The 26866-nt window shown below is 38.1% G+C and overlaps 4 non-coding genes across 4 annotated transcripts; all 4 read left to right on the top strand.

The window, feature by feature from the left end:
- Positions 1-5215: 5215 nt before the first annotated feature.
- Positions 5216-5288, top strand: TRNAF-GAA (transfer RNA phenylalanine (anticodon GAA)). Its single transcript has one exon. It is a non-coding gene; the product is annotated as a tRNA-Phe (tRNA).
- A 1645-nt stretch (positions 5289-6933) lies between these two features.
- On the top strand, positions 6934-7006 carry TRNAF-GAA (transfer RNA phenylalanine (anticodon GAA)). The gene has a single exon. It is a non-coding gene; the product is annotated as a tRNA-Phe (tRNA).
- Positions 7007-15656: 8650 nt separating this feature from the next.
- On the top strand, positions 15657-15729 carry TRNAF-GAA (transfer RNA phenylalanine (anticodon GAA)). The gene has a single exon. It is a non-coding gene; the product is annotated as a tRNA-Phe (tRNA).
- Positions 15730-25521: 9792 nt separating this feature from the next.
- TRNAF-GAA (transfer RNA phenylalanine (anticodon GAA)) lies at positions 25522-25594 on the top strand. Its single transcript has one exon. It is a non-coding gene; the product is annotated as a tRNA-Phe (tRNA).
- The last annotated feature ends 1272 nt before the right edge of the window (positions 25595-26866 follow it).

Here is a 26866-nt window from a genome sequence, read left to right as displayed (position 1 = left end):
GAGCGTTATACTGAAGATCTAAAGGTCCCTTGTTCAATCCCGGGTTTCGGCACAGTTGAGAGGTTCCTTGCTTCTAGCAAAATAGGTCTTGGAATCAGCTGTAGTACTTTTTCTCTATTCATCAAATTTTTTCCAACTGATCTACAACACAATCAATTTAACATAGACTTTGCTTTATATCCTCCTTCTAAACTTGCTTCCACCTCTCTTACCTTCAGGTTTTTACAATGAATATTTCCCATTTCATGCTTTTTTGTAAAGTAAACTCTTGTCTGCATTACCTTCCACTTCCCCTTGAACACAGATGTCAGTAGTCAGATGACATTGCTTACCTACTCATGCCAAATATATCTGGGTAATATAGTGCTAGTCCATTCAGAGTTAAAAAAACAACTACCTAACCTGGATCCCAAAAATGCTATTTACCCATTGCACCAGTTAATTGCGGAATGATACAGGACTCCTTAAAACATATCTCACCATATGAGGTTAAAAATCCAGGTCCTGCATCTATTTTGTTAAATGGTTTAAATTAAAGTATGAAGACCACAGCTATAAGCAGGCCGAAATAGCTAAGTTGGGAGAGCGTTAGACTGAAGATCTAAAGGTCCCTGGTTCAATCCCGGGTTTCGGCACAGTTGAGAGGTTCCTTGCTTCTAACAAAATAGGTCTTGGAATCAGCTGTAGTACTTTTTTCTCTATCAACATTTTTATCAACTGATCCACAAAATGATCAATTCAACATAGACTTTGCTTTCTGTCCTCCTTTTAAACTTTCTTCCACCTATCTTGCCTTCAAGTTTGACAATGAATGTTTCCCATTTCGTCCTTTTTTGTAAAGTAAACTCTTGTCTGCATCACATTCCACTTCCCCTTGAACACAGATGTCAGTAGTCAGATGACATTACTTACCTACTCATGCCAAATATATCTAGGTAATATAGTGCTAGTCCATTCAGAGTTAAAAAAACAACTACCTAACCTGGATCCCAAAAATGCTATTTACCCATTGCACCAGTTAACTGGGGAATGATACAGGACTCCTTAAAACATATCTCTACCATATGAGGTTAAAAATCCAGGTCCTGCATCTATTTTGTTAAATGGTTCAAATTAAAGTATGAAGACCCCAGCTATCAGAAGGCCGAAATAGCTCAGTTGGGAGAGCGTTAGACTGAAGATCTAAAGGTCCCTTGTTCAATCCCGGGTTTCGGCACAGTTGAGAGGTTCCTTGCTTTTAGCAAAATAGGTCTTGGAATCAGCTGTAGTACTTTTTCTCTATTCATCAAATTTTTTCCAACTGATCTACAACACAATCAATTTAACATAGACTTTGCTTTATATCCTCCTTCTAAACTTGCTTCCACCTCTCTTACCTTCAGGTTTGACAATGAATATTTCCCATTTCATGCTTTTTTGTAAAGTAAACTCTTGTCTGCATTACCTTCCACTTCCCCTTGAACACAGATGTCAGTAGTCAGATGACATTGCTTACCTACTCATGCCAAATATATCTGGGTAATATAGTGCTAGTCCATTCAGAGTTAAAAAAACAACTACCTAACCTGGATCCCAAAAATGCTATTTACCCATTGCACCAGTTAATTGCGGAATGATACAGGACTCCTTAAAACATATCTCACCATATGAGGTTAAAAATCCAGGTCCTGCATCTATTTTGTTAAATGGTTTAAATTAAAGTATGAAGACCACAGCCATAAGCAGGCCGAAATAGCTAAGTTGGGAGAGCGTTAGACTGAAGATCTAAAGGTCCCTGGTTCAATCCCGGGTTTCGGCACAGTTGAGAGGTTCCTTGCTTCTAACAAAATAGGTCTTGGAATCAGCTGTAGTACTTTTTTCTCTATCAACATTTTTATCAACTGATCCACAAAATGATCAATTCAACATAGACTTTGCTTTCTGTCCTCCTTTTAAACTTTCTTCCACCTATCTTGCCTTCAAGTTTGACAATGAATGTTTCCCATTTCGTCCTTTTTTGTAAAGTAAACTCTTGTCTGCATCACATTCCACTTCCCCTTGAACACAGATGTCAGTAGTCAGATGACATTGCTTACCTACTCATGCCAAATATATCTAGGTAATATAGTGCTAGTCCATTCAGAGTTAAAAAAACAACTACCTAACCTGGATCCCAAAAATGCTATTTACCCATTGCACCAGTTAACTGGGGAATGATACAGGACTCCTTAAAACATATCTCTACCATATGAGGTTAAAAATCCAGGTCCTGCATCTATTTTGTTAAATGGTTCAAATTAAAGTATGAAGACCCCAGCTATCAAAAGGCCGAAATAGCTCAGTTGGGAGAGTGTTAGACTGAAGATCTAAAGGTCCCTGGTTCAATCCCGGGTTTCGGCACAGTTGAGAGGTTCCTTGCTTCTAACAAAATAGGTCTTGGAATCAGCTGTAGTACTTTTTTCTTTATCAACATTTTTATCAACTGATCTACAAAATGATCAATTCAACATAGACTTTGCTTTCTGTCCTCCTTTTAAACTTTCTTCCACCTATCTTGCCTTCAGGTTTGACTATGAATGTTTTCCATTTCGTCCTTTTTTGTAAAGTAAACTCTTGTCTGCATCACATTCCACTTCCCCTTGAACACAGATGTCAGTAGTCAGATGACATTACTTACCTACTCATGCCAAATATATCTGGGTAATATAGTGCTAGTCCATTCAGAGTTAAAAAAACAACTACCTAACCTGGATCCCAAAAATGCTATTTACCCATTGCACCTGTTAACTGGGGAATGATACAGGACTCCTTAAAACATATCTCTACCATATGAGGTTAAAAATCCAGGTCCTGCATCTATTTTGTTAAATGGTTTAAATTAAAGTATGAAGACCATAGCTATAAGCAGTCCGAAATAGCTCAGTTGGGCGAGCGTTAGACTGAAGATCTAAAGGTCCCTGGTTCAATCCCGGGTTTTGGCACAGTTGAGAGGTTCCTTGCTTCTAACAAAATAGGTCTTGGGATCAGCTGTAGTTCTTTTTCTCTATTCATCAAATTTTTTCCAACTGATCTACAACACAATCAATTTAACATAGACTTTGCTTTATGTCCTCCTTCTAAACTTGCTTCCACCTCTCTTACCTTCAGGTTTGACAATGAATATTTCCCATTTCATGCTTTTTTGTAAAGTAAACTCTTGTCTGCATTACCTTCCACTTCCCCTTGAACACAGATGTCAGTAGTCAGATGACATTGCATACCTACTCATGCCAAATATATCTGGGTAATATAGTGCTAGTCCATTCAGAGTTAAAAAAAAAACTACCTAACCTGGATCCAAAAAATGCTATTTACCCATTGCACCAGTTAATTGCGGAATGATACAGGACTCCTTAAAACATATCTCTACCATGTGAGGTTAAAAATCCAGGTCCTGCATCTATTTTGTTAAATGGTTTAAATTAAAGTATGAAGACCACAGCTATAAGCAGGCCGAAATAGCTCAGTTGGGAGAGCGTTAGACTGAAGATCTGAAGGTCCCTGGTTCAATCCCGGGTTTCGGCACAGTTGAGAGGTTCCTTGTTTCTAACAAAATAGGTCTTGGAATCATCTGTAGTACTTTTTCTCTATTCATCAAATTTTTTCCAACTGATCTACAACACAATCAATTTAACATAGACTTTGCTTTATATCCTCCTTCTAAACTTGCTTCCACCTCTCTTACCTTCAGGTTTGACAATGAATATTTCCCATTTCATGCTTTTTTGTAAAGTAAACTCTTGTCTGCATTACCTTCCACTTCCCCTTGAACACAGATGTCAGTAGTCAGATGACATTGCTTACCTACTCATGCCAAATATATCTGGGTAATATAGTGCTAGTCCATTCAGATTTAAAAAAACAACTACCTAACCTGGATCCCAAAAATGCTATTTACCCATTGCACCAGTTAATTGCGGAATGATACAGGACTCCTTAAAACATATCTCACCATATGAGGTTAAAAATCCAGGTCCTGCATCTATTTTGTTAAATGGTTTAAATTAAAGTATGAAGACCACAGATATAAGCAGGCCGAAATAGCTAAGTTGGGAGAGCGTTAGACTGAAGATCTAAAGGTCCCTGGTTCGATCCCGGGTTTCGGCACAGTTGAGAGGTTCCTTGCTTCTAACAAAATAGGTCTTGGAATCAGCTGTAGTACTTTTTTCTCTATCAACATTTTTATCAACTGATCCACAAAATGATCAATTCAACATAGACTTTGCTTTCTGTCCTCCTTTTAAACTTTCTTCCACCTATCTTGCCTTCAGGTTTGACAATGAATGTTTCCCATTTCGTCCTTTTTTGTAAAGTAAACTCTTGTCTGCATCACATTCCACTTCCCCTTGAACACAGATGTCAGTAGTCAGATGACATTGCTTACCTACTCATGCCAAATATATCTAGGTAATATAGTGCTAGTCCATTCAGAGTTAAAAAAACAACTACCTAACCTGGATCCCAAAAATGCTATTTACCCATTGCACCAGTTAACTGGGGAATGATACAGGACTCCTTAAAACATATCTCTACCATATGAGGTTAAAAATCCAGGTCCTGCATCTATTTTTTTAAATGGTTCAAATTAAAGTATGAAGACCCCAGCTATAAGAAGGCCGAAATAGCTCAGTTGGGAGAGCGTTAGACTGAAGATCTAAAAGTCCCTGGTTCAATCCCGGGTTTCGGCATAGTTGAGAGGTTCCTTGCTTCTAACAAAATAGGTCTTGGAATCAGCTGTAGTACTTTTTCTCTATTCATCAAATGTTTTCCAACTGATCTACAACACAATCAATTTAACATAGACTTTGCTTTATATCCTCCTTCTAAACTTGCTTCCACCTCTCTTACCTTCAGGTTTGACAATGAATATTTCCCATTTCATTCTTTTTTGTAAAGTAAACTCTTGTCTGCATTACCTTCCACTTCCCCTTGAATACAGATGTCAGTAGTCAGATGACATTGCTTACCTACTCATGCCAAATATATCTGGGTAATATAGGGCTAGTCCATTCAGAGTTAAAAAAACAACTACCTAACTTGGATCCCAAAAATGCTATTTACCCATTGCACCAGTTAATTGCGGAATGATACAGGACTCCTTAAAACATATCTCACCATATGAGGTTAAAAATCCAGGTCCTGCATCTATTTTGTTAAATGGTTTAAATTAAAGTATGAAGACCACAGCTATAAGCAGGCCGAAATAGCTCAGTTGGGAGAGCGTTAGACTGAAGATCTAAAGGTCCCTGGTTCAATCCCGGGTTTCGGCACAGTTGAGAGGTTCCTTGATTCTAACAAAATAGGTCTTGGAATCAGCTGTAGTACTTTTTTCTCTATCAACATTTTTATCAACTGATCTACAAAATGATCAATTCAACATAGACTTTGCTTTCTGTCCTCCTTTTAAACTTTCTTCCACCTATCTTACCTTCAGGTTTGACTATGAATGTTTTCCATTTCGTCCTTTTTTGTAAAGTAAACTCTTGTCTGCATAACATTCCACTTCCCCTTGAACACAGATGTCAGTAGTCAGATGACATTGCTTACCTACTCATGCCAAATATATCTGGGTAATATAGTGCTAGTCCATTCAGAGTTAAAAAAACAACTACCTAACCTGGATCCCAAAAATGCTATTTACCCATTGCACCAGTTAACAGGGGAATGATACAGGACTCCTTAAAACATATCTCTACCATATGAGGTTAAAAATCCAGGTCCTGCATCTATTTTGTTAAATGGTTCAAATTAAAGTATGAAGACCCTAGCTATCAGAAGGCCGAAATAGCTCAGTTGGGCGAGCGTTAGACTGAAGATCTAAAGGTCCCTGGTTCAATCCCGGGTTTCGGCACAGTTGAGAGGTTCCTTGCTTCTAACAAAATAGGTCTTGGGATCAGCTGTAGTTCTTTTTCTCTATTCATCAAATTCTTTCCAACTGATCTACAACACAATCAATTTAACATAGACTTTGCTTTATGTCCTCCTTCTAAACTTGCTTCCACCTCTCTTACCTTCAGGTTTGACAATGAATATTTCCCATTTCATGCTTTTTTGTAAAGTAAACTCTTGTCTGCATTACCTTCCACTTCCCCTTGAACACAGATGTCAGTAGTCAGATGACATTGCTTACCTACTCATGCCAAATATATCTGGGTAATATAGTGCTAGTCCATTCAGAGTTAAAAAAACAACTACCTAACCTGGATCCCAAAAATGCTATTTGCCCATTGCACCAGTTAATTGCGGAATGATACAGGACTCCTTAAAACATATCTCTACCATATGAGGTTAAAAATCCAGGTCCTGCATCTATTTTGTTAAATGGTTTAAATTAAAGTATGAAGACTACAGCTAGCAGGAGGCAGAAATAGCTCAGTTGGGAGAGCGTTAGACTGAAGATCTATAGGTCCCTGGTTTAATCCTGGGTTTCGGCACTGTTGAGAGGTTCCTTGCTTCTCACAAAATAAGTCTTGGAATCAGCTGTAGTACTTTTTTCTCTATCAACATTTTTATCAACTGATCCACAAAATGATCAATTCAACATAGACTTTGCTTTCTGTCCTCCTTTTAAACTTTCTTCCACCTATCTTGCCTTCAGGTTTGACTATGAATGTTTCCCATTTCGTCCTTTTTTGTAAAGTAAACTCTTGTCTGCATCACATTCCACTTCCCCTTGAACACAGATGTCAGATGACATTGCTTACCTACTCATGCCAAATATATCTGGGTAATATAATGCTAGTCCATTCAGAGTTAAAAAAACAACTACCTAACCTGGATCCCAAAAATGCTATTTACCCATTGCACCAGTTAACTGGGGAATGATACAGGACTCCTTAAAACATATCTCTACCATATGAGGTTAAAAATCCAGGTCCTGCATCTATTTTGTTAAAACGGTTCAGCTATCAGAAGGCCGAAATAGCTCAGTTGGGAGAGCATTAGACTGAAGATCTAAAGGTCCCTGGTTCAATCCCGGGTTTCGGCACAGTTGAGAGGTTCCTTGCTTCTAACAAAATAGGTCTTGGGATCAGCTGTAGTTCTTTTTCTCTATTCATCAAATTTTTTCCAACTGATCTACAACACAATCAATTTAACATAGACTTTGCTTTATGTCCTCCTTCTAAACTTGCTTCCACCTCTCTTACCTTCAGGTTTGACAATGAATATTTCCCATTTCATGCTTTTTTGTAAAGTAAACTCTTGTCTGCATTACCTTCCACTTCCCCTTGAACACAGATGTCAGTAGTCAGATGACATTGCTTACGTACTCATGCCAAATATATCTGGGTAATATAGTGCTAGTCCATTCAGAGTTAAAAAAACAACTACCTAACCTGGATCCCAAAAATGCTATTTGCCCATTGCACCAGTTAATTGCGGAATGATACAGGACTCCTTAAAACATATCTCTACCATATGAGGTTAAAAATCCAGGTCCTGCATCTATTTTGTTAAATGGTTTAAATTAAAGTATGAAGACTACAGCTAGCAGGAGGCAGAAATAGCTCAGTTGGGAGAGCGTAAAGACTGAAGATCTATAGGTCCCTGGTTTAATCCTGGGTTTCGGCACTGTTGAGAGGTTCCTTGCTTCTCACAAAATAAGTCTTGGAATCAGCTGTAGTACTTTTTTCTCTATCAACATTTTTATCAACTGATCCACAAAATGATCAATTCAACATAGACTTTGCTTTCTGTCCTCCTTTTAAACTTTCTTCCACCTATCTTGCCTTCAGGTTTGACTATGAATGTTTCCCATTTCGTCCTTTTTTGTAAAGTAAACTCTTGTCTGCATCACATTCCACTTCCCCTTGAACACAGATGTCAGATGACATTGCTTACCTACTCATGCCAAATATATCTGGGTAATATAATGCTAGTCCATTCAGAGTTAAAAAAACAACTACCTAACCTGGATCCCAAAAATGCTATTTACCCATTGCACCAGTTAACTGGGGAATGATACAGGACTCCTTAAAACATATCTCTACCATATGAGGTTAAAAATCCAGGTCCTGCATCTATTTTGTTAAATGGTTCAAATTAAAGTATGAAGACCCCAGCTATCAGAAGGCCGAAATAGCTCAGTTGGGAGAGCGTTAGACTGAAGATCTAAAGGTCCCTGGTTCAATCCCGGGTCTCGGCACAGTTGAGAGGTTCCTTGCTTCTAACAAAATAGGTCTTGGGATCAGCTGTAGTTCTTTTTCTCTATTCATCAAATTTTTTCCAACTGATCTACAACACAATCAATTTAACATAGACTTTGCTTTATGTCCTCCTTCTAAACTTGCTTCCACCTCTCTTACCTTCAGGTTTGACAATGAATATTTCCCATTTCATGCTTTTTTGTAAAGTAAACTCTTGTCTGCATTACCTTCCACTTCCCCTTGAACACAGATGTCAGTAGTCAGATGACATTGCTTACCTACTCATGCCAAATATATCTGGGTAATATAGTGCTAGTCCATTCAGAGTTAAAAAAACAACTACCTAACCTGGATCCCAAAAATGCTATTTGCCCATTGCACCAGTTAATTGCGGAATGATACAGGACTCCTTAAAACATATCTCTACCATATCAGGTTAAAAATCCAGGTCCTGCATCTATTTTGTTAAATGGTTTAAATTAAAGTATGAAGACCACAGCTATAAGCAGGCCGCAATAGCTCGGGTGGGAGAGCGTTAGACTGAAGATCTAAAGGTCCCTGGTTCAATCCTGGCTTTCGGCACAGTTGAGAGGTTCCTTGCTTCTAACAAAATAGGTCTTGGAATCAGCTGTAGTACTTTTTTCTCTATCAACATTTTTATCAACTGATCTACAAAATGATCAATTCAACATAGACTTTGCTTTCTGTCCTCCTTTTAAACTTTCTTCCACCTATCTTGCCTTCAGGTTTGACTATGAATGTTTTCCATTTCGTCCTTTTTTGTAAAGTAAACTCTTGTCTGCATCACATTCCACTTCCCCTTGAACACAGATGTCAGTAGTCAGATGACATTGCTTACCTACTCATGCCAAATATATCTGGGTAATATAGTGCTAGTCCATTCAGAGTTAAAAAAACAACTACCTAACCTGGATCCCAAAAATGCTATTTACCCATTGCACCAGTTAACTGGGGAATGATACAGGACTCCTTAAAACATATCTCTACCATATGAGGTTAAAAATCCAGGTCCTGCATCTATTTTGTTAAATGGTTCAAATTAAAGTATGAAGACCCCAGCTATCAGAAGGCTGAAATAGCTCAGTTGGGAGAGTGTTAGACTGAAGATCTAAAGGTCCCTGGTTCAATCCCGGGTTTCGGCACAGTTGAGAGGTTCCTTGCTTCTAACAAAATAGGTCTTGGGATCAGCTGTAGTTCTTTTTCTCTATTCATCACATTTTTTCCAACTGATCTACAACACAATCAATTTAACATAGACTTTGCTTTATGTCCTCCTTCTAAACTTGCTTCCACCTCTCTTACCTTCAGGTTTGACAATGAATATTTCCCATTTCATGCTTTTTTGTAAAGTAAACTCTTGTCTGCATTACCTTCCACTTCCCCTTGAACACAGATGTCAGTAGTCAGATGACATTGCTTACCTACTCATGCCAAATATATCTGGGTAATATAGTGCTAGTCCATTCAGAGTTAAAAAAACAACTACCTAACCTGGATCCAAAAAATGCTATTTACCCATTGCACCAGTTAATTGCGGAAGGATACAGGACCCCTTAAAACATATCTCTACCATATGAGGTTAAAAATCCAGGTCCTGCATCTATTTTGTTAAATGGTTTAAATTAAAGTATGAAGACCACAGCTATAAGCAGGCCGAAATAGCTCAGTTGGGAGAACGTTAGACTGAAGATCTAAAGGTCCCTGGTTCAATCCCGAGTTTCGGCACACTTGAGAGGCTCCTTGCTTCTAACAAAATAGGTCTTGGAATCAGCTGTAGTACTTTTTCTCTATTCATCAAATTTTTTCCAACTGATCTACAACACAATCAATTTAACATAGACTTTGCTTCATGTCCTCCTTCTAAACTTGCTTCCACCTCTCTTACCTTCAGGTTTGACAATGAATATTTCCCATTTCATGCTTTTTTGTAAAGTAAACTCTTGTCTGCATTACCTTCCACTTCCCCTTGAACACAGATGTCAGTAGTCAGATGACATTGCTTACCTACCCATGCCAAATATATCTGGGTAATATAGTGCTAGTCCATTCAGAGTTAAAAAAACAACTACCTAACCTGGATCCCAAAAATGCTATTTACCCATTGCACCAGTTAACTGGGGAATGATACAGGACTCCTTAAAACATATCTCTACCATATGAGGTTAAAAATCCAGGTCCTGCATCTATTTTGTTAAATGGTTCAAATTAAAGTATGAAGACCCCAGCTATCAGAAGGCCAAAATAGCTCAGTTGGGAGAGCGTTAGACTGAAGATCTAAAGGTCCCAGGTTCAATCCCGGGTTTCGGCACAGTTGAGAGGTTCCTTGCTTCTAACAAAATAGGTCTTGGAATCAGCTGTAGTACTTTTTCTCTATTAATCAAATTTTTTCCAACTGATCTACAACACAATCAATTTAACATAGACTTTGCTTTATGTCCTCCTTCTAAACTTGCTTCCACCTCTCTTACCTTCAGGTTTGACAATGAATATTTCCCATTTCATGCTTTTTTGTAAAGTAAACTCTTGTCTGCATTACCTTCCACCTCCACTTGAATACAGATGTCAGTAGTCAGATGACATTGCTTACCTACTCATGCCAAATATATCTGGGTAATATAGTGCTAGTCCATTCAGAGTTAAAAAAACAACTACCTAACCTGGATCCCAAAAATGCTATTTACCCATTGCACCAGTTAATTGCGGAATGATACAGGACTCCTTAAAACATATCTCACCATATGAGGTTAAAAATCCAGGTCCTGCATCTATTTTGTTAAATGGTTTAAATTAAAGTATGAAGACCACAGCTATAAGCAGGCCGAAATAGCTAAGTTGGGAGAGCGTTAGACTGAAGATCTAAAGGTCCCTGGTTCAATCCCGGGTTTCGGCACAGTTGAGAGGTTCCTTGCTTCTAACAAAATAGGTCTTGGAATCATCTGTAGTACTTTTTTCTCTATCAACATTTTTATCAACTGATCTACAAAATGATCAATTCAACATAGACTTTGCTTTCTGTCCTCCTTTTAAACTTTCTTCCACCTATCTTGCCTTCAGGTTTGACAATGAATGTTTCCCATTTCGTCCTTTTTTGTAAAGTAAACTCTTGTCTGCATCACATTCCACTTCCCCTTGAACACAGATGTCAGTAGTCAGATGACATTGCTTACCTACTCATGCCAAATATATCTAGGTAATATAGTGCTAGTCCATTCAGAGTTAAAAAAACAACTACCTAACCTGGATCCCAAAAATGCTATTTACCCATTGCACCAGTTAACTGGGGAATGATACAGGACTCCTTAAAACATATCTCTACCATATGAGGTTAAAAATCCAGGTCCTGCATCTATTTTGTTAAATGGTTCAAATTAAAGTATGAAGACCCCAGCTATCAGAAGGCCGAAATAGCTCAGTTGGGAGAGCGTTATACTGAAGATCTAAAGGTCCCTTGTTCAATCCCGGGTTTCGGCACAGTTGAGAGGTTCCTTGCTTCTAGCAAAATAGGTCTTGGAATCTGCTGTAGTACTTTTTCTCTATTCATCAAATTTTTTCCAACTGATCTACAACACAATCAATTTAACATAGACTTTGCTTTATATCCTCCTTCTAAACTTGCTTCCACCTCTCTTACCTTCAGGTTTGACAATGAATATTTCCCATTTCATGCTTTTTTGTAAAGTAAACTCTTGTCTGCATTACCTTCCACTTCCCCTTGAACACAGATGTCAGTAGTCAGATGACATTGCTTACCTACTCATGCCAAATATATCTGGGTAATATAGTGCTAGTCCATTCAGAGTTAAAAAAACAACTACCTAACCTGGATCCCAAAAATGCTATTTACCCATTGCACCAGTTAATTGCGGAATGATACAGGACTCCTTAAAACATATCTCACCATATGAGGTTAAAAATCCAGGTCCTGCATCTATTTTGTTAAATGGTTTAAATTAAAGTATGAAGACCACAGCTATTAGCAGGCCGAAATAGCTAAGTTGGGAGAGCGTTAGACTGAAGATCTAAAGGTCCCAGGTTCAATCCCGGGTTTCGGCACAGTTGAGAGGTTCCTTGCTTCTAACAAAATAGGTCTTGGAATCAGCTGTAGTACTTTTTTCTCTATCAACATTTTTATCAACTGATCCACAAAATGATCAATTCAACATAGACTTTGCTTTCTGTCCTCCTTTTAAACTTTCTTCCACCTATCTTGCCTTCAAGTTTGACAATGAATGTTTCCCATTTCGTCCTTTTTTGTAAAGTAAACTCTTGTCTGCATCACATTCCACTTCCCCTTGAACACAGATGTCAGTAGTCAGATGACATTACTTACCTACTCATGCCAAATATATCTAGGTAATATAGTGCTAGTCCATTCAGAGTTAAAAAAACAACTACCTAACCTGGATCCCAAAAATGCTATTTACCCATTGCACCAGTTAACTGGGGAATGATACAGGACTCCTTAAAACATATCTCTACCATATGAGGTTAAAAATCCAGGTCCTGCATCTATTTTGTTAAATGGTTCAAATTAAAGTATGAAGACCCCAGCTATCAAAAGGCCGAAATAGCTCAGTTGGGAGAGTGTTAGACTGAAGATCTAAAGGTCCCTGGTTCAATCCTGGGTTTCGGCCCAGTTGAGAGGTTCCTTGCTTCTAACAAAATAGGTCTTGGAATCAGCTGTAGTACTTTTTTCTCTATCAACATTTTTATCAACTGATCTACAAAATGATCAATTCAACATAGACTTTGCTTTCTGTCCTCCTTTTAAACTTTCTTCCACCTATCTTGCCTTCAGGTTTGACTATGAATGTTTTCCATTTCGTCCTTTTTTGTAAAGTAAACTCTTGTCTGCATCACATTCCACTTCCCCTTGAACACAGATGTCAGTAGTCAGATGACATTGCTTACCTACTCATGCCAAATATATCTGGGTAATATAGTGCTAGTACATTCAGAGTTAAAAAAACAACTACCTAACCTGGATCCCAAAAATGCTATTTACCCATTGCACCTGTTAACTGGGGAATGATACAGGACTCCTTAAAACATATCTCTACCATATGAGGTTAAAAATCCAGGTCCTGCATCTATTTTGTTAAATGGTTTAAATTAAAGTATGAAGACCATAGCTATAAGCAGGCCGAAATAGCTCAGTTGGGCGAGCGTTAGACTGAAGATCTAAAGGTCCCTGGTTCAATCCCGGGTTTTGGCACAGTTGAGAGGTTCCTTGCTTCTAACAAAATAGGTCTTGGGATCAGCTGTAGTTCTTTTTCTCTATTCATCAAATTTTTTCCAACTGATCTACAACACAATCAATTTAACATAGACTTTGCTTTATGTCCTCCTTCTAAACTTGCCTCCACCTCTCTTACCTTCAGGTTTGACAATGAATATTTCCCATTTCATGCTTTTTTGTAAAGTAAACTCTTGTCTGCATTACCTTCCACTTCCCCTTGAACACAGATGTCAGTAGTCAGATGACATTGCATACCTACTCATGCCAAATATATCTGGGTAATATAGTGCTAGTCCATTCAGAGTTAAAAAAACAACTACCTAACCTGGATCCAAAAAATGCTATTTACCCATTGCACCAGTTAATTGCGGAATGATACAGGACTCCTTAAAACATATCTCTACCATGTGAGGTTAAAAATCCAGGTCCTGCATCTATTTTGTTAAATGGTTTAAATTAAAGTATGAAGACCACAGCTATAAGCAGGCCGAAATAGCTCAGTTGGGAGAGCGTTAGACTGAAGATCTGAAGGTCCCTGGTTCAATCCCGGGTTTCGGCACAGTTGAGAGGTTCCTTGTTTCTAACAAAATAGGTCTTGGAATCAGCTGTAGTACTTTTTCTCTATTCATCAAATTTTTTCCAACTGATCTACAACACAATCAATTTAACATAGACTTTGCTTTATATCCTCCTTCTAAACTTGCTTCCACCTCTCTTACCTTCAGGTTTGACAATGAATATTTCCCATTTCATGCTTTTTTGTAAAGTAAAATCTTGTCTGCATTACCTTCCACTTCCCCTTGAACACAGATGTCAGTAGTCAGATGACATTGCTTACCTACTCATGCCAAATATATCTGGGTAATATAGTGCTAGTCCATTCCGATTTAAAAAAACAACTACCTAACCTGGATCCCAAAAATGCTATTTACCCATTGCACCAGTTAATTGCGGAATGATACAGGACTCCTTAAAACATATCTCACCATATGAGGTTAAAAATCCAGGTCCTGCATCTATTTTGTTAAATGGTTTAAATTAAAGTATGAAGACCACAGATATAAGCAGGCTGAAATAGCTAAGTTGGGAGAGCGTTAGACTGAAGATCTAAAGGTCCCTGGTTCGATCCCGGGTTTCGGCACAGTTGAGAGGTTCCTTGCTTCTAACAAAATAGGTCTTGGAATCAGCTGTAGTACTTTTTTCTCTATCAACATTTTTATCAACTGATCCACAAAATGATCAATTCAACATAGACTTTGCTTTCTGTCCTCCTTTTAAACTTTCTTCCACCTATCTTGCCTTCAGGTTTGACAATGAATGTTTCCCATTTCGTCCTTTTTTGTAAAGTAAACTCTTGTCTGCATCACATTCCACTTCCCCTTGAACACAGATGTCAGTAGTCAGATGACATTGCTTACCTACTCATGCCAAATATATCTAGGTAATATAGTGCTAGTCCATTCAGAGTTAAAAAAACAACTACCTAACCTGGATCCCAAAAATGCTATTTACCCATTGCACCAGTTAACTGGGGAATGATACAGGACTCCTTAAAACATATCTCTACCATATGAGGTTAAAAATCCAGGTCCTGCATCTATTTTTTTAAATGGTTCAAATTAAAGTATGAAGACCCCAGCTATCAGAAGGCCGAAATAGCTCAGTTGGGAGAGCGTTAGACTGAAGATCTAAAAGTCCCTGGTTCAATCCCGGGTTTCGGCATAGTTGAGAGGTTCCTTGCTTCTAACAAAATAGGTCTTGGAATCAGCTGTAGTACTTTTTCTCTATTCATCAAATTTTTTCCAACTGATCTACAACACAATCAATTTAACATAGACTTTGCTTTATATCCTCCTTCTAAACTTGCTTCCACCTCTCTTACCTTCAGGTTTGACAATGAATATTTCCCATGTCATGCTTTTTTGTAAAGTAAACTCTTGTCTGCATTACCTTCCACTTCCCCTTGAATACAGATGTCAGTAGTCAGATGACATTGCTTACCTACTCATGCCAAATATATCTGGGTAATATAGGGCTAGTCCATTCAGAGTTAAAAAAACAACTACCTAACTTGGATCCCAAAAATGCTATTTACCCATTGCACCAGTTAATTGCGGAATGATACAGGACTCCTTAAAACATATCTCACCATATGAGGTTAAAAATCCAGGTCCTGCATCTATTTTGTTAAATGGTTTAAATTAAAGTATGAAGACCACAGCTATAAGCAGGCCGAAATAGCTCAGTTGGGAGAGCGTTAGACTGAAGATCTAAAGGTCCCTGGTTCAATCCCGGGTTTCGGCACAGTTGAGAGGTTCCTTGATTCTAACAAAATAGGTCTTGGAATCAGCTGTAGTACTTTTTTCTCTATCAACATTTTTATCAACTGATCTACAAAATGATCAATTCAACATAGACTTTGCTTTCTGTCCTCCTTTTAAACTTTCTTCCACCTATCTTACCTTCAGGTTTGACTATGAATGTTTTCCATTTCGTCCTTTTTTGTAAAGTAAACTCTTGTCTGCATAACATTCCACTTCCCCTTGAACACAGATGTCAGTAGTCAGATGACATTGCTTACCTACTCATGCCAAATATATCTGGGTAATATAGTGCTAGTCCATTCAGAGTTAAAAAAACAACTACCTAACCTGGATCCCAAAAATGCTATTTACCCATTGCACCAGTTAACAGGGGAATGATACAGGACTCCTTAAAACATATCTCTACCATATGAGGTTAAAAATCCAGGTCCTGCATCTATTTTGTTAAATGGTTTAAATTAAAGTATGAAGACCACAGCTATAAGCAGGCCGAGAAAGCTAAGTTGGGAGAGCGTTAGACTGAAGATCTAAAGGTCCCTGGTTCCATCCCGGGTTTCGGCACAGTTGAGAGGTTCCTTGGTCCTAACAAAATAGGTCTTGGAATCAGCTGTAGTACTTTTTTGTCTATCAACATTTTTATCAACTGATCTACAAAATGATCAATTCAACATAGACTTTGCTTTCAGTCCTCCTTTTAAACTTTCTTCCACCTATCTTGCCTTCAGGTTTGACTATGAATGTTTCCCATTTCGTCCTTTTTTGTAAAGTAAACTCTTGTCTGCATCACATTCCACTTCCCCTTGAACACAGATGTCAGTAGTCAGATGACATTGCTTACCTACTCATGCCAAATATATCTGGGTAATATGGTGCTAGTCCATTCAGAGTTAAAAAAACAACTACCTAACCTGGATCCCAAAAATGCTATTTACCCATTGCACCAGTTAACTGCGGAATGATACAGGACTCCTTAAAACATATCTCTACCATATGAGGTTAAAAATCCAAGTCCTGCATCTATTTTGTTAAATGGTTCAAATTAAAGTATGAAGACCCCAGCTATCAGAAGGCCGAAATAGCTCAGTTGGGAGAGCGTTAGACTGAAGATCTAAAGGTCCCTGGTTCAATCCTGGGTTTTGGCCCAGTTGAGAGGTTCCTTGCTTCTAACAAAATAGGTCTTGGAATCAGCTGTAGTACTTTTTCTCTATTCATCAAATTTTTTCCAACTGATCTACAACACAATCAATTTAACATAGACTTTGCTTTATGTCCTCCTTCTAAACTTGCTTCCACCTCTCTTACCTTCAGGTTTGACAATGAATATTTCCCATTTCATGTTTTTTTGTAAAGTAAACTCTTGTCTGCATTACCTTCCACTTCCCCTTGAACACAGATGTCAGTAGTCAGATGACATTGCTTACCTACTCATGCCAAATATATCTGGGTAATATAGTGCTAGTCCATTCAGAGTTAAAAAAACAACTACCTAACCTGGATCCCCAAAATGCTATTTACCCATTGCACCAGTTAATTGCGGAATGATACAGGACTCCTTAAAACATATCTCTACCATATGAGGTTAAAAATCCAGGTCCTGCATCTATTTTGTTAAATGGTTTAAATTAAAGTATGAAGACCACAGCTATAAGCAGGCCAAAATAGCTCAGTTGGGAGAGCGTTAGACTGAAGATTTAAAGGTCCCTGTTTCAAACCCGGGTTTCGGCACAGTTGAGAGGTTCCATGCTTCTAACAAAATAGGTCTTGGAATCAGCTGTAGTACTTTTTTCTTTATCAACTGATCTACAAAATGATCAATTCAAGATAGACTTTGCTTTCTGTCCTCCTTTTAAACTTTCTTCCACCTATCTTGCCTTCAGGTTTGACTATGAATGTTTCCCATTTCGTCCTTTTTTGTAAAGTAAACTCTTGTCTGCATCACATTCCACTTCCGCTTGAACACAGATGTCAGTAGTCAGATGACATTGCTTACCTACTCATGCCAAATATATCTGGGTAATATAGTTCTAGTCCATTCAGAGTTTAAAAAACAACTACCTAACCTGGATCCCAAAAATGCTATTTACCCATTGCACCAGTTAACTGGGGAATGATACAGGACTCCTTAAAACATATCTCTACCATATGAGGTTAAAAATCCAGGTCCTGCATCTATTTTGTTAAATGGTTCAAATTAAAGTATGAAGACCCCAGATATCAGAAGGCAGAAATAGCTCAGTTGGGAGAGCCTTAGACTGAAGATCTAAAGGTCCCTGGTTCAATCCCGGGTTTCAGCACAGTTTAGAGGTTCCTTGCTTCTAACAAAATAGGTCTTGGAATCATCTGTAGTACTTTTTCTCTATTCATCAAATTGTTTCCAACTGATCTACAACATAATCAATTTAACATAGACTTTGCTTTATGTCCTCCTTCTAAACTTGCTTCCACCTCTCTTACCTTCAGGTTTGACAATGAATATTTCCCATTTCATGCTTTTTTGTAAAGTAAACTCTTGTCTGCATTACCTTCCACTTCCCCTTGAACACAGATGTCAGTAGTCAGATGACATTGCTTACCTACTCATGCCAAATATATCTGGGTAATATAGTGCTAGTCCATTCAGAGTTAAAAAACAACTACCTAACCTGGATCCCAAAAATGCTATTTACCCATTGCACCAGTTAATTGCGGAATGATACAGGACTCGGTAAAACATATCTCTACCATATGAGGTTAAAAATCCAGGTCCTGCATCTATTTTGTTAAATGGTTTAAATTAAAGTATGAAGACCACAGCTATAAGCAGGCCGAAATAGCTAAGTTGGGAGAGCGTTAGACTGAAGATCTAAAGGTCCCTGGTTCAATCCCGGGTTTCGGCACAGTTGAGAGGTTCCTTGCTTCTAACAAAATAGGTCTTGGAATCAGCTGTAGTACTTTTTTGTCTATGAACATTTTTATCAACTGATCTACAAAATGATCAATTCAACATAGACTTTGCTTTCTGTCCTCCTTTTAAACTTTCTTCCACCTATCTTGCCTTCAGGTTTGACTATGAATGTTTCCCATTTCGTCCTTTTTTGTAAAGTAAACTCTTGTCTGCATCACATTCCACTTCCCCTTGAACACAGATGTCAGTAGTCAGATGACATTGCTTACCTACTCATGCCAAATATATCTGGGTAATATGGTGCTAGTCCATTCAGAGTTAAAAAAACAACTACCTAACCTGGATCCCAAAAATGCTATTTACCCATTGCACCAGTTAACTGCGGAATGATACAGGACTCCTTAAAACATATCTCTACCATATGAGGTTAAAAATCCAAGTCCTGCATCTATTTTGTTAAATGGTTCAAATTAAAGTATGAAGACCCCAGCTATCAGAAGGCTGAAATAGCTCAGTTGGGAGAGCGTTCGACTGAAGATCTAAAGGTCCCTGGTTCAATCCTGGGTTTTGGCACAGTTGAGAGGTTCCTTGCTTCTAACAAAATAGGTCTTGGAATCAGCTGTAGTACTTTTTCTCTATTCATCAAATTTTTTCCAACTGATCTACAACACAATCAATTTAACATAGACTTTGCTTTATGTCCTCCTTCTAAACTTGCTTCCACCTCTCTTACCTTCAGGTTTGACAATGAATATTTCCCATTTCATGTTTTTTTGTAAAGTAAACTCTTGTCTGCATTACCTTCCACTTCCCCTTGAACACAGATGTCAGTAGTCAGATGACATTGCTTACCTACTCATGCCAAATATATCTGGGTAATATAGTGCTAGTCCATTCAGAGTTAAAAAAACAACTACCTAACCTGGATCCCCAAAATGCTATTTACCCATTGCACCAGTTAATTGCGGAATGATACAGGACTCCTTAAAACATATCTCTACCATATGAGGTTAAAAATCCAGGTCCTGCATCTATTTTGTTAAATGGTTTAAATTAAAGTATGAAGACCACAGCTATAAGCAGGCCAAAATAGCTCAGTTGGGAGAGCGTTAGACTGAAGATTTAAAGGTCCCTGTTTCAAACCCGGGTTTCGGCACAGTTGAGAGGTTCCATGCTTCTAACAAAATAGGTCTTGGAATCAGCTGTAGTACTTTTTTCTTTATCAACTGATCTACAAAATGATCAATTCAAGATAGACTTTGCTTTCTGTCCTCCTTTTAAACTTTCTTCCACCTATCTTGCCTTCAGGTTTGACTATGAATGTTTCCCATTTCGTCCTTTTTTGTAAAGTAAACTCTTGTCTGCATCACATTCCACTTCCGCTTGAACACAGATGTCAGTAGTCAGATGACATTGCTTACCTACTCATGCCAAATATATCTGGGTAATATAGTTCTAGTCCATTCAGAGTTTAAAAAACAACTACCTAACCTGGATCCCAAAAATGCTATTTACCCATTGCACCAGTTAACTGGGGAATGATACAGGACTCCTTAAAACATATCTCTACCATATGAGGTTAAAAATCCAGGTCCTGCATCTATTTTGTTAAATGGTTCAAATTAAAGTATGAAGACCCCAGATATCAGAAGGCAGAAATAGCTCAGTTGGGAGAGCCTTAGACTGAAGATCTAAAGGTCCCTGGTTCAATCCCGGGTTTCAGCACAGTTTAGAGGTTCCTTGCTTCTAACAAAATAGGTCTTGGAATCATCTGTAGTACTTTTTCTCTATTCATCAAATTGTTTCCAACTGATCTACAACATAATCAATTTAACATAGACTTTGCTTTATGTCCTCCTTCTAAACTTGCTTCCACCTCTCTTACCTTCAGGTTTGACAATGAATATTTCCCATTTCATGCTTTTTTGTAAAGTAAACTCTTGTCTGCATTACCTTCCACTTCCCCTTGAACACAGATGTCAGTAGTCAGATGACATTGCTTACCTACTCATGCCAAATATATCTGGGTAATATAGTGCTAGTCCATTCAGAGTTAAAAAACAACTACCTAACCTGGATCCCAAAAATGCTATTTACCCATTGCACCAGTTAATTGCGGAATGATACAGGACTCGGTAAAACATATCTCTACCATATGAGGTTAAAAATCCAGGTCCTGCATCTATTTTGTTAAATGGTTTAAATTAAAGTATGAAGACCACAGCTATAAGCAGGCCGAAATAGCTAAGTTGGGAGAGCGTTAGACTGAAGATCTAAAGGTCCCTGGTTCAATCCCGGGTTTCGGCACAGTTGAGAGGTTCCTTGCTTCTAACAAAATAGGTCTTGGAATCAGCTGTAGTACTTTTTTGTCTATGAACATTTTTATCAACTGATCTACAAAATGATCAATTCAACATAGACTTTGCTTTCTGTCCTCCTTTTAAACTTTCTTCCACCTATCTTGCCTTCAGGTTTGACTATGAATGTTTCCCATTTCGTCCTTTTTTGTAAAGTAAACTCTTGTCTGCATCACATTCCACTTCCCCTTGAACACAGATGTCAGTAGTCAGATGACATTGCTTACCTACTCATGCCAAATATATCTGGGTAATATGGTGCTAGTCCATTCAGAGTTAAAAAAACAACTACCTAACCTGGATCCCAAAAATGCTATTTACCCATTGCACCAGTTAACTGCGGAATGATACAGGACTCCTTAAAACATATCTCTACCATATGAGGTTAAAAATCCAAGTCCTGCATCTATTTTGTTAAATGGTTCAAATTAAAGTATGAAGACCCCAGCTATCAGAAGGCTGAAATAGCTCAGTTGGGAGAGCGTTCGACTGAAGATCTAAAGGTCCCTGGTTCAATCCTGGGTTTTGGCACAGTTGAGAGGTTCCTTGCTTCTAACAAAATAGGTCTTGGAATCAGCTGTAGTACTTTTTCTCTATTCATCAAATTTTTTCCAACTGATCTACAACACAATCAATTTAACATAGACTTTGTTTTATGTCCTCCTTCTAAACTTGCTTCCACCTCTCTTACCTTCAGGTTTGACAATGAATATTTCCCATTTCATGCTTTTTTGTAAAGTAAACTCTTGTCTGCATTACCTTCCACTTCCCCTTGAACACAGATGTCAGTAGTCAGATGACATTGCTTACCTACTCATGCCAAATATATCTGGGTAATATAGTGCTAGTCCATTCAGAGTTAAAAAAACAACTACCTAACCTGGATCCCCAAAATGCTATTTACCCATTGCACCAGTTAATTGCGGAATGATACAGGACTCCTTAAAACATATCTCTACCATATGAGGTTAAAAATCCATGTCCTGCATCTATTTTGTTAAATGGTTTAAATTAAAGTATGAAGACCACAGCTATAAGCAGGCCGAAATAGCTCAGTTGGGAGAGCGTTAGACTGAAGATCTAAAGGTCCCTGTTTCAATCCCGGGTTTTGGCACAGTTGAGAGGTTCCATGCTTCTAACAAAATAGGTCTTGGAATCAGCTGTAGTACTTTTTTCTCTATCAACATTTTTATCAACTGATCTACAAAATGATCAATTCAAGATAGACTTTGCTTTCTGTCCTCCTTTTAAACTTTCTTCCACCTATCTTGCCTTCAAGTTTGACAATGAATGTTTCCCATTTCGTCCTTTTTTGTAAAGTAAACTCTTGTCTGCATCACATTCCACTTCCCCTTGAACACAGATGTCAGTAGTCAGATGACATTACTTACCTACTCATGCCAAATATATCTAGGTAATATAGTGCTAGTCCATTCAGAGTTAAAAAAACAACTACCTAACCTGGATCCCAAAAATGCTATTTACCCATTGCACCAGTTAACTGGGGAATGATACAGGACTCCTTAAAACATATCTCTACCATATGAGGTTAAAAATCCAGGTCCTGCATCTATTTTGTTAAATGGTTCAAATTAAAGTATGAAGACCCCAGCTATCAAAAGGCCGAAATAGCTCAGTTGGGAGAGTGTTAGACTGAAGATCTAAAGGTCCCTGGTTCAATCCTGGGTTTCGGCCCAGTTGAGAGGTTCCTTGCTTCTAACAAAATAGGTCTTGGAATCAGCTGTAGTACTTTTTTCTCTATCAACATTTTTATCAACTGATCTACAAAATGATCAATTCAACATAGACTTTGCTTTCTGTCCTCCTTTTAAACTTTCTTCCACCTATCTTGCCTTCAGGTTTGACTATGAATGTTTTCCATTTCGTCCTTTTTTGTAAAGTAAACTCTTGTCTGCATCACATTCCACTTCCCCTTGAACACAGATGTCAGTAGTCAGATGACATTGCTTACCTACTCATGCCAAATATATCTGGGTAATATAGTGCTAGTCCATTCAGAGTTAAAAAAACAACTACCTAACCTGGATCCCAAAAATGCTATTTACCCATTGCACCTGTTAACTGGGGAATGATACAGGACTCCTTAAAACATATCTCTACCATATGAGGTTAAAAATCCAGGTCCTGCATCTATTTTGTTAAATGGTTTAAATTAAAGTATGAAGACCATAGCTATAAGCAGGCCGAAATAGCTCAGTTGGGCGAGCGTTAGACTGAAGATCTAAAGGTCCCTGGTTCAATCCCGGGTTTTGGCACAGTTGAGAGGTTCCTTGCTTCTAACAAAATAGGTCTTGGGATCAGCTGTAGTTCTTTTTCTCTATTCATCAAATTTTTTCCAACTGATCTACAACACAATCAATTTAACATAGACTTTGCTTTATGTCCTCCTTCTAAACTTGCCTCCACCTCTCTTACCTTCAGGTTTGACAATGAATATTTCCCATTTCATGCTTTTTTGTAAAGTAAACTCTTGTCTGCATTACCTTCCACTTCCCCTTGAACACAGATGTCAGTAGTCAGATGACATTGCATACCTACTCATGCCAAATATATCTGGGTAATATAGTGCTAGTCCATTCAGAGTTAAAAAAACAACTACCTAACCTGGATCCAAAAAATGCTATTTACCCATTGCACCAGTTAATTGCGGAATGATACAGGACTCCTTAAAACATATCTCTACCATGTGAGGTTAAAAATCCAGGTCCTGCATCTATTTTGTTAAATGGTTTAAATTAAAGTATGAAGACCACAGCTATAAGCAGGCCGAAATAGCTCAGTTGGGAGAGCGTTAGACTGAAGATCTGAAGGTCCCTGGTTCAATCCCGGGTTTCGGCACAGTTGAGAGGTTCCTTGTTTCTAACAAAATAGGTCTTGGAATCAGCTGTAGTACTTTTTCTCTATTCATCAAATTTTTTCCAACTGATCTACAACACAATCAATTTACCATAGACTTTGCTTTATATCCTCCTTCTAAACTTGCTTCCACCTCTCTTACCTTCAGGTTTGACAATGAATATTTCCCATTTCATGCTTTTTTGTAAAGTAAAATCTTGTCTGCATTACCTTCCACTTCCCCTTGAACACAGATGTCAGTAGTCAGATGACATTGCTTACCTACTCATGCCAAATATATCTGGGTAATATAGTGCTAGTCCATTCCGATTTAAAAAAACAACTACCTAACCTGGATCCCAAAAATGCTATTTACCCATTGCACCAGTTAATTGCGGAATGATACAGGACTCCTTAAAACATATCTCACCATATGAGGTTAAAAATCCAGGTCCTGCATCTATTTTGTTAAATGGTTTAAATTAAAGTATGAAGACCACAGATATAAGCAGGCCGAAATAGCTAAGTTGGGAGAGCGTTAGACTGAAGATCTAAAGGTCCCTGGTTCGATCCCGGGTTTCGGCACATTTGAGAGGTTCCTTGCTTCTAACAAAATAGGTCTTGGAATCAGCTGTAGTACTTTTTTCTCTATCAACATTTTTATCAACTGATCCACAAAATGATCAATTCAACATAGACTTTGCTTTCTGTCCTCCTTTTAAACTTTCTTCCACCTATCTTGCCTTCAGGTTTGACAATGAATGTTTCCCATTTCGTCCTTTTTTGTAAAGTAAACTCTTGTCTGCATCACATTCCACTTCCCCTTGAACACAGATGTCAGTAGTCAGATGACATTGCTTACCTACTCATGCCAAATATATCTAGGTAATATAGTGCTAGTCCATTCAGAGTTAAAAAAACAACTACCTAACCTGGATCCCAAAAATGCTATTTACCCATTGCACCAGTTAACTGGGGAATGATACAGGACTCCTTAAAACATATCTCTACCATATGAGGTTAAAAATCCAGGTCCTGCATCTATTTTTTTAAATGGTTCAAATTAAAGTATGAAGACCCCAGCTATCAGAAGGCCGAAATAGCTCAGTTGGGAGAGCGTTAGACTGAAGATCTAAAAGTCCCTGGTTCAATCCCGGGTTTCGGCATAGTTGAGAGGTTCCTTGCTTCTAACAAAATAGGTCTTGGAATCAGCTGTAGTACTTTTTCTCTATTCATCAAATTTTTTCCAACTGATCTACAACACAATCAATTTAACATAGACTTTGCTTTATATCCTCCTTCTAAACTTGCTTCCACCTCTCTTACCTTCAGGTTTGACAATGAATATTTCCCATGTCATGCTTTTTTGTAAAGTAAACTCTTGTCTGCATTACCTTCCACTTCCCCTTGAATACAGATGTCAGTAGTCAGATGACATTGCTTACCTACTCATGCCAAATATATCTGGGTAATATAGGGCTAGTCCATTCAGAGTTAAAAAAACAACTACCTAACTTGGATCCCAAAAATGCTATTTACCCATTGCACCAGTTAATTGCGGAATGATACAGGACTCCTTAAAACATATCTCACCATATGAGGTTAAAAATCCAGGTCCTGCATCTATTTTGTTAAATGGTTTAAATTAAAGTATGAAGACCACAGATATAAGCAGGCCGAAATAGCTCAGTTGGGAGAGCGTTAGACTGAAGATCTAAAGGTCCCTGGTTCAATCCCGGGTTTCGGCACAGTTGAGAGGTTCCTTGATTCTAACAAAATAGGTCTTGGAATCAGCTGTAGTACTTTTTTCTCTATCAACATTTTTATCAACTGATCTACAAAATGATCAATTCAACATAGACTTTGCTTTCTGTCCTCCTTTTAAACTTTCTTCCACCTATCTTACCTTCAGGTTTGACTATGAATGTTTTCCATTTCGTCCTTTTTTGTAAAGTAAACTCTTGTCTGCATAACATTCCACTTCCCCTTGAACACAGATGTCAGTAGTCAGATGACATTGCTTACCTACTCATGCCAAATATATCTGGGTAATATAGTGCTAGTCCATTCAGAGTTAAAAAAACAACTACCTAACCTGGATCCCAAAAATGCTATTTACCCATTGCACCAGTTAACAGGGGAATGATACAGGACTCCTTAAAACATATCTCTACCATATGAGGTTAAAAATCCAGGTCCTGCATCTATTTTGTTAAATGGTTTAAATTAAAGTATGAAGACCACAGCTATAAGCAGGCCGAGAAAGCTAAGTTGGGAGAGCGTTAGACTGAAGATCTAAAGGTCCCTGGTTCCATCCCGGGTTTCGGCACAGTTGAGAGGTTCCTTGGTCCTAACAAAATAGGTCTTGGAATCAGCTGTAGTACTTTTTTGTCTATCAACATTTTTATCAACTGATCTACAAAATGATCAATTCAACATAGACTTTGCTTTCAGTCCTCCTTTTAAACTTTCTTCCACCTATCTTGCCTTCAGGTTTGACTATGAATGTTTCCCATTTCGTCCTTTTTTGTAAAGTAAACTCTTGTCTGCATCACATTCCACTTCCCCTTGAACACAGATGTCAGTAGTCAGATGACATTGCTTACCTACTCATGCCAAATATATCTGGGTAATATGGTGCTAGTCCATTCAGAGTTAAAAAAACAACTACCTAACCTGGATCCCAAAAATGCTATTTACCCATTGCACCAGTTAACTGCGGAATGATACAGGACTCCTTAAAACATATCTCTACCATATGAGGTTAAAAATCCAAGTCCTGCATCTATTTTGTTAAATGGTTCAAATTAAAGTATGAAGACCCCAGCTATCAGAAGGCCGAAATAGCTCAGTTGGGAGAGCGTTAGACTGAAGATCTAAAGGTCCCTGGTTCAATCCTGGGTTTTGGCCCAGTTGAGAGGTTCCTTGCTTCTAACAAAATAGGTCTTGGAATCAGCTGTAGTACTTTTTCTCTATTCATCAAATTTTTTCCAACTGATCTACAACACAATCAATTTAAC

The sequence above is a fragment of the Lissotriton vulgaris genome, chromosome 8 (genome assembly GCF_964263255.1).
Source record: "Lissotriton vulgaris chromosome 8, aLisVul1.2, whole genome shotgun sequence".
NCBI lineage: Eukaryota > Metazoa > Chordata > Amphibia > Caudata > Salamandridae > Lissotriton > Lissotriton vulgaris.
Note: the sequence above shows the minus strand (reverse complement) of the source record. Positions and strands in the feature narration are given on the sequence as shown.